Genomic DNA, 13950 nt, shown 5'->3' on the forward strand with positions numbered 1-13950 from the left:
TTTCCAACATCCTTTGGTGAATAAATTGTGACCCAAGGGCATCTAAGCAATCAAAATCACTTAAGGTTCTCACCTAGCCTAGGCCACACCAACCCTTAACATGACTGAATTTTTTGTACCCATGGGATTTGAGCCAAAACCTTCACCCAAGGAGTGTGTTAACAAAACACCTAATTTCCAGTTGCTCTACATCTTGTAGTGGCATGGGGATATGACACTATAGTAGCAATACTTATTATTATTATGGCTATATCATATAGATAATAACTAGAAGAATAAGAGGGCCCACAGGGAATGAAACAAAAACCACAAGTATTTTAGTAACATAATGAGGGAGTACACTATGACATCAACCTAGGGACTTACACCCCAAATCCAACTTTGGGATTGGCAAAGATTTTGTTGTGGGTAAAGTTTTATAAACAAGTTTTGTATCATAATTTCTAGGCATGGTATTATTCACAATGCACAAATGAAAAACATGGCACATAGGAGAATATCCATTTCCATATGTGCACCAATTGAAGTAGACTAGATATTTCTAGATGTGCACCAATTGCAGTAGGCTAGATAGTTTGTTGTGTAGTATTCCAAGAGTGACTTGGAAGTTATTAGTGCCTTTTATTATACTATACTTGAGGTGAATCTATAATTACTAGTTTTTTCCTCAATAATGTTTTTTTATCTTATGCTTATCAGATTAGATTGTAGTTACTAATGCTTTTGTTCTTCTACTATTATGTTTTAATCAAGATGACCCTATTTCATAACAATTATTTTCCTCTTTGACATGAAGTGTTGGATATCACTGCAAAAATGTCAATTTTTGTAGAGTATCTCATGTTTAGATTTCATTCTACAAGCCATGCTGATCTTGAAGGCTACCATCACCAAATCCTAGTGCTACTTGTGGGTCTTTGGATTATGTTAGCAGTATTGGAAACAAAATTTTCCAAGAGCTTTGTGGTAGATTTATTAGGTGGCATTACATTTACATTCCATGGTACTTGGTTTTATAAGGTTGAATTTACTTTGTATGGCCCTATGATCCCTGATCCCATCTAGTTTTGGCACGAGGGATCATGAAATAGTATGTGAGACTGGAGAATTTGAAATCCGAGGACAAATTTTGGAAAATTTTCAACTTAGTATTGTAGTGTTATCATTGCTAATGATATCTTTATTTGTATTTGGATTTGTGTCATCTCATTATCTCCATCCAAATTTATACCACTCCAACAATGAATCACAAGACACAAAATTCAATCAAAACAGTATGGCTTTACATATTTAAACCATCAAAATCTTGACTTAGGGGCTAAGATTCTCAAAGATGAAACTTTGATTTCATTTTTGGAAATAACCATCCATGTATATGTCATTCGTAGAGGAAACATTATTTGAATTTTATTTCAAATGGTTGAACTCAGTGTCAGGGTTATATTTATTTGATTAAGATTAATTCCTGGGTTTACTCATTCATTCTTTTCATCAAAAAATTCAATATTTTCAACTGCAGATATTGTAATTACTAGAGGCGAGTGCTAATTCTGTTGCGCCCACTTGAATTTTAAGCCTTTTGTGTTGGATTGTTCAATGATAAATTAGCCATTAATGTATATCGAGGTAATATCTCTGTGTATAATTCTTTAACTATGTTTCTTAGCTTATCTTTTTTTTGTTGTTGTGAAGATAAGATGTTAGAATCATATTAGCATGTTCTTAAAAGGGTAACAAGTCTCGTGTATGCATATTTTCTTCAAAAATGCAGAGAGAATCTTGTGTAATTTAAAGAAATCCACTATGAATGGAATCACAATGATTAATTATACTGGTATGTAGCAACATAGATTGCATATGAAATAGGTTGTTCAAAAATCAAGATTTAAAATCTAACTAGCTAGCGTACATTAGGATTTGATTATGTGCAAGTGCTGGTAATATCAACATGTTAAATAACTTTTGTGGACCATTGTAGATGATATCAAACATGCATCAAGTACCTTCTCTTCGTTATTTACCATAGGACCCGAAGCCTGTAAATATGCTTGTAATTTCCTGGTATAGTTCCTTCTCAACCAAGAGGGAAATTTTTTATTATACAATTACTTCTCAAGTGGAGACTAGAAACCATAGGATCTTTTAATTCTAATTATGTGGAATTTTATTGAGACATTAGGAAAAGTAGATTTCCACTCACTGATTTCTTTAATACATTTTTATTTTAAGGGCATTTTTGGTACCTTATGTAAAAAGGTATGATGGTAAGCATGGTAGAACCATGAAGTCAAGGAACAATACAGTTTGGCCCAATACCCTGATGGTTTTTAAGGTGTGACCATGCAAAAATTTCATTGATTTCTGTTACACACTCGTTTCACTAAAAATTCCAGGTTGATATTTTTGAATCAACTGATGCTTTCATTTCTGAATTTGTCTGAGCCCTCAACTCAGCTCGGAAATGCATTTGTATTGAAAATATCTAGTCATGTTGCCATATATTCAAAAAATTTAGAAAACATGATTGCATTTATAGAATGCATTATTGATTTGTCAACAAAAAAAATAGATTTTTATATTAATAATAATATGAAATAGGAAATAAATAATATTATAGATAATATAAATTAGAAAAATATTATTATTATATTTTCAATTTTCTTTTTACATACAAATTTTATTCATAAATACAGTAGATTTTATTGAACCGTGATATCAGCAACATTGCATACTAGAGTGAGCCATTATATAAGAAAGACTCTACACTGTAATGTGGAACAATTTTAGTTTGGAACAAACTGTTAACTTTGATAGAATTTTTTTATTTCATACATACTATTTGGTGTCATTTCTCTACTAATATTTTCATTGGCTTATCATACTGGGTATTTATACTTGGTTTTATTGGGCATTGAAGTGGAAGTTGCAAGGTATGTATGCTTTAATTTCAAAAGAAGTTAAAATATTTAAATGGAGAAAACTGATGTCCATGATAAGAAACAATGTGTGATCTGTTGTTCAATATAAGTTTCTAAAAATTCCATATCTGTGATATGTTGTTTATTACATGTTTTGAAATTTGCATATCAATGATAACTTAGAATAAAATAAGCAATTGGAATGTTTCAGGGCATATGACAATGTTGCAATTAGATATAATGGGAGTGAAGCAGTCACCAACTTTAACCTTGAGCCATATGAAAGTGTATTAACCCCAATAGATGATAAGGGTAGATTATCGATCTTGCATAAAATTATTAAATATATTTAGTTTTGGTACATTCTAATTATGGATCTCTAGTTACTAAAATCAGAAGAGAGGTTTTAGTTTGGAAAACCTATTATGCACTTATATTGTAAGATTGCCATAGTATATGGTCTTCTGAGATTGATAATTTTACATGGAAGACAAGATACATATTTGGATCTTAGTCTTGGTAATTAAATTCCAAAAGATGGCTCTTTGGTATCAAAGGACGATAATGATGACTTAATGAGATGAAAGTCTGATTTATGCACCCCGTCTGAAGCTAATTGTAAGAAATCTAGGAAGCCTACAGTAATCAACATGGAAAACCTTTTATCATAGCATGATAAATATTTTATGGTTAATGTATTGAATATTTGAATACTTTATCACACATAAAAAATGTTTCAACTTTCAAGTGGTTAGCCTATTTGTATCTTAGTGTGGTTCATTCTTACAACTTCCTTACAGTTTCTAGCAAAATCACAGTTTGTGTTTACTCTAAAATGGTTATGGAATCAAGTGTGGCTTTGTGACTATTGTGTCTCTCCATTGGGCACTCATTAACATGTATGCTAAATGCAGAAATATGGAAGATGCACACAAAGTTTTTGATGAAAGCTCTAATAAGAGTGTCACTCTATGGACAACAATGATTGAAGGATACAAAGTAAATGGACATGCTAGAAAGCCCTTGGATTTTACCATCAAATATGACATGTGTTATCACTAAAAAATGATCACCTGGCCATTTCAAACTAGGCGGATTGAAATACACTATGTAGGATTAATTTTACCATAGTAAAATCGCTTTCACCATGGTAAATAATTTAGTAAATAATTTTTATTAAATTTTTTCTAATTAAAATTTTAAAACCCCATGAGAATAATTGAGTAAATCATTATTAATTTATTTTTCTCTAGGAATAGTTATTAAATCATTATTTCATAATTATTCCTAGTCACATTTGACTAAATCACCTAGGAATAATTAAATATATCACTATTTATATATAATTCCTTAATTCCATTTTTGGAATAATTGTTAAATCACTATTTAATAATTATTTCAATTTCACACGATTCTTAATCCTTGCAAAATAATTAATAAACCATTTCATTTGTTAATTATTTCTAAATAAAGATATTTAACCATTTTATATATCTTTTCCCTCTCCAAAAAATATAATAGAGTATTGCTAACGATTAGATCTTGATTTGGTAAATATTAGTTTATTGTTTTCCATTTTTGAGATCAACCCAATAATTTGTTATAAATAAGAGGGTTTTCCATTCATTCTTCACCATGATCATTATCATCCTCACCACTATTGTATTTTTGCATTTGAGATCTTACTTGAGTTCTACACACTGTTTTGGGTTTTTCATATTTTGAGAGAGAGAATCGATTGTTGAAGCATCAAGATACCAAAAGATTTGTCCCACCTAGGAGGACTTGTAGACCCTTTTTTTAGATATCCTTCACCAAGTGTTATCAATAAAGATTATTATTCATCTAAAAGTCTTTCCATATTAGGTTATTACATTGGATATCTATTGTTTTTACTATTTCGAATTGCATATATCTTTTTGTTACAATTTTTTCTCGTTTTATTATTTGTAACACCCTCCTCCCACATCTACTAAAGTAACCAATCAACCAAGGTAAACATGGGATGAGAGGCTTCTATGGTTGGATTCGACCTCCTATGTGACCCTAAGGAAATAAAATTGATGGAAAAACAACACAAATACCTTCCACATAAGCTATAGGACCCCTGAAAACCATGCTAACACTTCACAAAGCTTGCCCCTGTGTCCACTAGTAAAAAATGGCTAATTAGTTACTAAAACAACGACTAAAATTTGCATATAAATGACCATTTTTCTGTCAGTGACCAGTTGTAGCTAATTTACAGTGTCTTATAACGAGACCAACTTTTAGTCATTTTTAGCTTAGTCATTAATTGATTGTCTCAATTTTATCGTCTAGTAGTATATTTAATCATAAATTTGATCATTAGTTTAATCATTAATTGCCACAATTAATGACCAAATAAATATCACCAAAATGTTGGTTGTGTTATAAGATATTGTAAATTAGCTACTAATACTCATATATATGTAAATTTTAGTCGTCATTTGAAACCAATTAAGAACCAATGAAATATGACTAATTTTTTGGCATGTTATAAGATACTATAAATTAGCTACTAATAGTAGTATATATGAAAAATTTATTTGTCATTTGCAACAGTCATTTATATTTTTTTGGTAGTTTCATATTCATTATATAAACAACTAATTTAGTAGTTTATATTCATTTCATTTATTTTCATTAATAATCATTATAAACGACTAATTTAATTGTATATTCATTTTATTTTTTTCATCATTAATCAATATAAGCTACTAATTTAGTAGTTTTAGATTGATTTTATATGTTCATTATTAATCAACTTAAATTAATTAGTATGATTTTGCGACTAAATGAAAAAAAAAAATGTCATACAATGTGCACTAGTTCATCTACTATGAAAATGAAAAGTTACATATGTTAATTAAAATACTAAACAATATCGAGTGCAACTATAAATAATTTCAATCACATAAATTATATTATATTAAATGTCAAGTATTACAATATGCGTTTCCAACTTAACATTAGTTGGACTACAATTTACAAATGAAATGTCATTTCATCACTACAAAACATTGCCATTATGTTGTGAAGTCAATTTAGGTGAATTCACAAACTCTGAAGACTTGAACATTAGTCTATGTGTGTGCTTTATTCAGGATATTGGCTATAAGGGTATCACTAGACTGGGTCTCTTCTCTCTCTTTTTGCATTTGTCGCTTCAGTGTTAGTGTTCTCCTCTTTCTTCAAATCCCACTCCTTACCATCAATATTGAGTTCCTTTTCTGAAAACAAAAGAAGATACAGTGCAAAGTGTAAGACATGAAAGACGATGAACACTATAATATAAACTAAAGTAGACTATAAAGGATTTATATGACATATACCTCAACATCAACAATGTGAAATCCATTCTGCGACATAAAAGCAAGAAACTCAAACAATTTTTCTTCAGTTGAGTGATAGTGGGCACTATGTGGCCAAATGACCTGTAGAAACAAATAAACGTCACCATAGAAAAGAAAACCTTAGTAACTTAGTATTCAACCTTCAATGAAAGCTTAGGCACAATCATGCCAACTAAGTTACATGCTAAAAAGCTCAAGCTGTAAATAACTTGTGAAAACAAATAATCTAAGGTGTGGTGTCTAATCCTTGTCGTTTTATTCGCAACAACATTTTGTTCTCTAACACATGAATTTGGTCAAGTATATAAACAACATGTGCTCAAATAACAACATGAAAATAAATTCTTCTAATAGTCATGAAAATATTTCAACACAAAATAGTTAGAAGGGTTTCGATCAATATTGTGTAATACTATTTTCATCTTCAAGCCTTGGTTGTTGTTTAAATGTACATGATACCAATTATTTTCAATTTCATAGTAAAAATACAAATAAAAATCAAAATAAATGTTCAAAATACAATCAAACAATATAGAGAGGATATCATGGAATGGGCATTGCAATTATAAAAAATTTGCTAGCCCAAAATAACCATGAGGTAAAAGAATCACAACATTAAAAACCATATGAATACCTACTAGAAACATTTCCAAATTCGATGGCTCAAGCGCTTGAAGGATCGCCAACAACAAATGAATCATATCCAACATGTGATCTCTAGATTGTCTCCCCATCCTTTTTCCAATCACATTTCATGTAACCTACCCTTTTCTAACCAAAACAAGCAATGCCTCTAATAAAACTTCACATCTCATAAATTACTCTGCCACATACTTAGACTAAAGGTAATATTATTTGAATCATCTTTTGGTCATATTTAAGGGGATATTCGTATGTTTACCATGATTTCAATGTAGTGTTAAAAGCAATATACAAATCCAGGTTATTATCAGTGAAATTCAACTATAATTCAAAAATAATTGCAAGGTATGGAGAGAGAAAAATCTTAATAATTAGGATTCTCTATTTTAGTTTGATTTGAGTTGAGTTGGTATTTCAATATATAGTTTTCTCTAAAGAAGTGAAATATAAATATGAGAATCGAATAGCCGTGTGAATTTATAATTAATTCATATTATATATCTCTAAAACAACCAGGTCATCCTTCACTACTATTTGATAGAGATTTATTGTGCATAGAATAATAATGAATTAACTATCAAAGAAAATGATGCAATATATTAACCAAGGAAAGAAAAATGGCATGGTTGTGGTATTTGTGTGCCCGGAGGAAATTCAACAATGGTTGCATGTTTTCTTTATCATGCAATAGTAATGAAGGAAAATGTTAGTTCAAAAATTGAACTCTTTACCGATAGGAGATGGTCATGTCGGGTAAGGAAAGGATGAATTGAAGGGCTCAAGGTCTAGCTCCAATACATAGTTATCCTTGTCACTATAAAATACAAATTCTTCATCATTTGCTTATCCAGGTAAAAAAAAGGTGAGTTTGTATTTGTCCACTTGTGATAGTATATGAAAAAGAGAGTACTAGTGGAAATCAAAGTGTGTCGTCCCATCATCCAACCTACACACAAAATATCTATATTCAATTGTTGACTATAGTGGAAATCAAATGTAAAACCCACTCAAATCTATCTTTACATGATATAGGCGTAATGAACTAGTGCAATAGAAATGTGCTAACTCAGAAATAGGAGATGATAAAAAAGAATAATGGCACATTGTTTCCTGCCACATAATTGGTGTGCATAAAATTTCCACATAATCCATCCAAAAAAGGAGAATAACTTATGGCAAAATAACATGTCATTAGTGTTTTGTACCCTCTTTAAAACATGTAGAATGGGGAAGTAGAGGAGGCCAAATGTAGCAAGATTCCAATTGTGTGGGATAGGAAAACAAAAATGTGGGAAAACACGCCTGCCAATTCAAAAAATATCACTCTAAATAATAAAACATGTTGAGGATAGTAATGATGAAAACAAAGCATGTATGAAGATAAAGTGCCTTTAACTTGCACTGAGATTCAGATTCTCCACGTTTTCTAATTTTATGAAAACAATCAAGAATATCTTGGGTCTACAACTAAAATACTACGGTTTGTCCTTTCCAGAAATTACTTGAAAACTTATATAGTCCAAAGGCTTTTCAAATCCAAATCTCAACATTGTACCTGTAGCTTTGATTGCTCCAGTTTGGTATACATTTATTTTTGTTGGCCTACATACAATCAATATTTAGGTGCTTTATGATTCCATAGGAACTGACCCATCCTAAAGGTAGGCTAAAACTTGAATTTTTAAAGCAATCCCTCCCTCGAATCTTTGTAACATGATTTGTTTCATGCTTGTGAAAAAAATATGCAGCTTTCACTGCAAGAAATAACTCTTATAGACATATTTCCACAACAATATTGTTTATCAATTCGGAATACATCTAAGTTCCCCCACTTGTGTGATTAAATTTAAACACATGCATGAGCATGAGAAAGCCTCAACTGCAACTTAAGCTGCTAGAAGGACTAGGAGAGTGGATCAGGAACGTACTTTAACAGAGGGCTAAAGAGATGAATTTGAGGAAATTCTTCATGCTTTAAACTTGGAGAGAAATTATATAAAATAAGCAATATAGTTTGATCTAAACAATGTCGACGCAGTTGGCGAGGTGTTTGAGGTACTTACAGAGTATTTGACTCTAAAGGAGATGCCCATTCCAACTAAAGTTGCAAGACTCATGTTAGTTTATGATATTCTTCACAATAGTACTACTCCTGTGAAAAATGCTTATGCATATAGGACAAAGTTTGAAGCAACATTTCCTAATAATATGGAAATTACTATTGAATTATACCGAAACATCACTAGTCGGATTACTGCAAAATCTTTGAGGGAGAGACTGATTAAAGCTCTTCAGGTTTTTAGATTCTTATGATAATGGATGGAGAGATTTATTTCTTCGTTTTGTAAATTCAGGTGTCCCTCCTTTTCATTCAATATGTGGATATGCCCCACCATTGAAGGACCTTGATAGTTCTAAAGCCAATCTTACGAACGCAACAGACAGATCTGGTCCAAATGAAGATGTTTCTTTGGTGATTGGAGAGGAAGAAGCAACATGATAAGTGTTTAGTATTCCTCTTGTGGAGCTTTAAAAACGGTGTATGAAAAATGGTTTACCTATGTGTGGTGGTAGGGAGGTAATGGTTTCCCGATTGTTTAGCTTAGAAGAAGCATAGAAGCATAAGAACCAAGATCAAGAGGAGGATGTTAGTTATGGGTATAAATTTGCAATCAGAGGGAAGCATGCAATATAAACTATTTTTTATTTAAAATTGGGAGAGGGAAGGTGGACCACAAGTGAAGAAACAAAATCCATACTTGATGATGATAAGGACTATATGTCCAGATCTAGGAAAAATGTTAAGGAAGAATCATATTTATGGTCACAGGCCGAGGAATGTGAATCAATGGATGCCTCTTGAAGTGGAACCTTACCCAAAAATGATGGTGTGGAGGAGACCTCAAATTCATCAATCCCACAGCTAGATCTAAACCTTTAACAAGCAATTATATGAAAACACATCATGTATTACAGGCTTCAAAGTGAACTCATAAGGATGGTGGAACTTATGCAGAGGACCAGGCAGAGCTTAATGTACATGGTTTGAATTACTCTTCCTTTGGTAGTGATGACATATTTGGGGGTTCTGGGAAACAAGACAAACAAGAAGTCACAATGGCCAACATTACTTCTACTCTTAATGACAGTGGAATGGATGAAGGTCACAGGTGATTCTCCTTGCCTCTAGGATGCTAATTTATTTTGTTCCTTTATATATACCATCTGGTTTGATACTGTAAACGTGTAATATCAGGAAAAATCTACGTTAATTGGAGGTAACACTCACGGAGTATCATGAGTCTCTTTAAGAACATGGCACTAAGAATGTCGTAGAAATTGAAAGAAAAGTCTCTTCCAATAGAAATATATTAGAAGTTGAATATGAGTTAATTCATCCATTGGCTAATAAAGACACTAGATCAAATTCTGGATACTACAGGCATTCGCCTCACATGGTAAGTAATGCATGAAATTGTATATCTATTGGATTGCATTTGATTGAAGTGGGTTCCATATGAAGTATCTCGTTCTTGGAAATTGCATCTCATTTTAAGTCATATTTATAACAACTAGTATCTACATGATTAATATCTTTGTGGCTTACTTATTTTACTTTGCGATGGGAACCTTAGAAAGAGTTTGTTACATGGATTAAGTAAAGATAGGAAAAGAGAGGACAGGGAGAATGGTTTTGATGGGGATGGGGAACGAGATCATGATATTGTTTCTATTCGTCGTGAAAGAGATGGTAATAGAGATAGGCATCATGATTTTGATGCTGAAAGAGGGAGAGGGAGGAGCGACAGTAGAGAACATGACAATCATGATAGGGATAGGGACAAAGACAGGGAGAGGGGCAAGGGAAGAGAGAGGGATAGGGATCATGATAGAGAAAGAGAGAGGGAAAAGGAAAGGGATAGAGATATGGAAAAAAGGAGTAGAAGAAGCTAGTCATTTATTTTAGTGTCTTCTAGTGCTAATATGTACTCTCTACATTTTTATTGGAGTTGTGATTTCTATACAAGTAGGTAGATTTCTTTCATTTTAGGTTTAAATAAATGTTTCTTTGCCCTAGAGGTTTTGGATTCAAGTTATATTTTACAGCTTGCATGATTAATGCAAAATTCCATTATTGAAATTTAGTTTGATACAAAGTTGTCCCATAAGAATACTAAGGTAGTTTCAAAGTATAGAAGGTGACTTCTATCAATGTTTCATTTCTCATGTAATAGAAATTGATTCTAATGTGCATGCCTTATAACTCTATAAAAGTGTTGTTTGTTATATTCTCTCGGTTTTTAGATGCTACTGATGAGTTATCAAGACACCCAAAATATGCACACTTATGATGGTGATTAGCTTCCCATGTTTCAAACGGTTTTTTTCTTTTAGAATCTAAGTGACATGTTTCATGGAATCTACTGAGGGACCTTAATTGTAATTTTCCGATGATTGCATGTTTCGTTGTAAGTGACTGTATTTGATTGCTAGCATATTTCTTCCATTTTTATGTTTTCAAATTTAAATGCTTTGAAGGCTATAAAGCCTATAGGAATTTTAATATCTTTTTAAACGAAACTTTTTTAGATTTAACCAGTGCATATACTGATATACTCTGTAAAAATGAGATTAAATGCAAATATAGTGGTAATCATTTGAAAGATGAGAATGCGTATAACAGTTTGATAGGCAAGCCTAAATATTTTAGAATCAAACCATGATTATAATAGTCATTAGTAAACACACCCTGATACATCACCCTTCATATGAAAATTATATAGAGAATCATACTTCAATATTAATGACCATATATATTATTTTGAATTTATTATTAAAGGCTATCTTTTTCTTTTACACTTGGGCCTTATTTAATGTGTTAAAAAGCCTTGATGGGATGTGTAGACTTCAAAACTGATTTCTAATACCTTCCAAAAAACTTTCATTGCAATTGTCAGACCATCTTGCAATAATTTTGTTTAGAGTCACCTGGACTAGCTACAGAACATCAACTCAATATTTAGTTTTACTTGAATGATGCATCACAACTTTGGATGAAAGAAATAATATTTTATATAAATATATTGATTTTGAATCATCATATCTTCAATTATTGACTGTATATTTTGTTATCTAGGTGGATACCACCACATTTACCACAACAAAGTACAAAGAGTCCAGAGCATGAGAAAGACTCAACTGCAACTTATGCTACTAGAAGGACAGGGTAAGCACCATATCATTCATTGGGATTATTTTTTTTTAATACTTTATTAAAGGTCATTTTAATATTTTTGAGACATTAACACCCATTGAATTTTAGTAATGTAAAACTTCACCAAATATTCTGCAGGGTCAACATCTGATCAATTTTCTTTGAGTTTGAAGTTGAATAGCTTTCTGCCCCATTGTTTCTAATTTGTAGTCTGATGTAATTGTACCATAGAGTGAATTTGAGGACATGCTTCATGCTTTAACCTTGGAGAGAAATCAGATAAAAGAAGCAATGGGGTTTTCTCTATACAATGTCGATGCAACTGGCGAGGTATTATTGTCATGATGATGATGTAGTTGTGGGCTTTATCTTGTGTCTTGGTTAAGCACTTTGAAAAGATGATTTATTTACAACTTAATTGGTACCTTGCATGAATTGTAGGTAGTTGAGGTACTTTCAGAGTCTTTGAATCTACAGGAGACGCCTATTCCAACTAAATTTGCAAGGCTCATGTTAGTTTTTTATATTCTTCACAATAGTAGTGTCCTGTGAAAAATGATTCCGCATATAGGAAAAAGTTTGAAGTAGCATTGCTTGATATTATGGAAAGATCTAAAGCACAAAGCATGTCCTCAAAATCATCTCTTTTTACCTCTGTTAAGACACGTTCTTGATCCACTCTCTGGTACAATTACATCATACTACAAATCAGAAACAATGGGGTAGAAAGATGTTCAAACTTTTGCAATAGTAGTGCTCCTATGAAAAATGCTTCTACATATAGGACATAGTTTGAAGCAACATTGGCTGACATTATGAAAATTTTTAATGACTTATACTGAAACATCACTGGTTAGATTAATGTAGAACCTTTGAAGGTTTTTATGTTTCTGATATCTATGTCATAATAAGTGTAAAGCAGAAGAGTGGAGGATGCAGGGAAGAGGAAGAGCAAGAGCGGGCAAAGGGAGATCAATGAGAATGGTGAAGTTTCTGATGAAAAACGAAGGTTTCTTTCTCTTGTAGGGATTCTTTGCAAGTCAGAAGGTTATTATCATTAAAACCTTCGATGATGGAACTACTAGACAGGAATATGACCACTGCCTTGTAGCGGGTAACGCGAAATACCCTAAGAAGGTCATTAGAAAGGACACTGCAAAGAAAACGACTAAGAAATCAAGGTTGAAGGCTTTGATCAAGGTTTCTAACTACAACCACATCATGCCCACGAAGTATAGTTTAGATGTGGATTTGAATAATCCGGTTACCTTTGATAAACTAGAGACCCGCAATAAGAAGGTGGTAGCACTAAAGGGAGTAAAATCTTCCTTTGAGGAGAGGTTCAAGGTAGGGAAGAATAGATGGTTCTTTACAAAACTTAGGTTTTGAGATTCTCATTTTTTAGAAGTACCATGTTAGAAATTTCAAGTTTTTATATTTTTATTATTTATAGTGGCCTTGGTACCATTGTAGTGTTTGCAATTCCTAGACATTTTTTAGTTGCTTGAGAGTTTTGATAGGCAACTTAATGCTAGTCTATCTTATATCTACCATTTATTTGACAGTTTTAGATTTGATTTATCATGTCAGTGGGAAAAGTGTATGGAATATTACATTATTGGTCATCAATTAGCAAGGTGGCTGGTAATTTTTACTTATAAAAAATAAATATCATAATAAGTGTAATGACTGTGTGGATCATTCTGTGAATTTTTTCACATTTATATTCTGGTGTCCTTGTAGGAGAGAGTGATGAAAGATCTCTAGGTTTGGTCAGACTAGTTTATGTTCTTAGATG

The 13950-nt window shown here is 31.9% G+C and overlaps 2 pseudogenes; both read left to right on the top strand.

The window, feature by feature from the left end:
* The first annotated feature begins 753 nt into the window (after positions 1–753).
* Positions 754–1294, top strand: LOC149184084 (uncharacterized; annotated as a pseudogene).
* Positions 1295–13133: 11839 nt separating this feature from the next.
* Positions 13134–13541, top strand: LOC149184085 (large ribosomal subunit protein eL27y-like; annotated as a pseudogene).
* The last annotated feature ends 409 nt before the right edge of the window (positions 13542–13950 follow it).

This window comes from Pinus tabuliformis, chromosome 3_2, assembly GCF_031772625.1.
Source record: "Pinus tabuliformis cultivar Carrire ecotype Pingquan chromosome 3_2, CPIR1, whole genome shotgun sequence".
In the NCBI taxonomy this organism is placed as follows: domain Eukaryota; kingdom Viridiplantae; phylum Streptophyta; class Pinopsida; order Pinales; family Pinaceae; genus Pinus; species Pinus tabuliformis.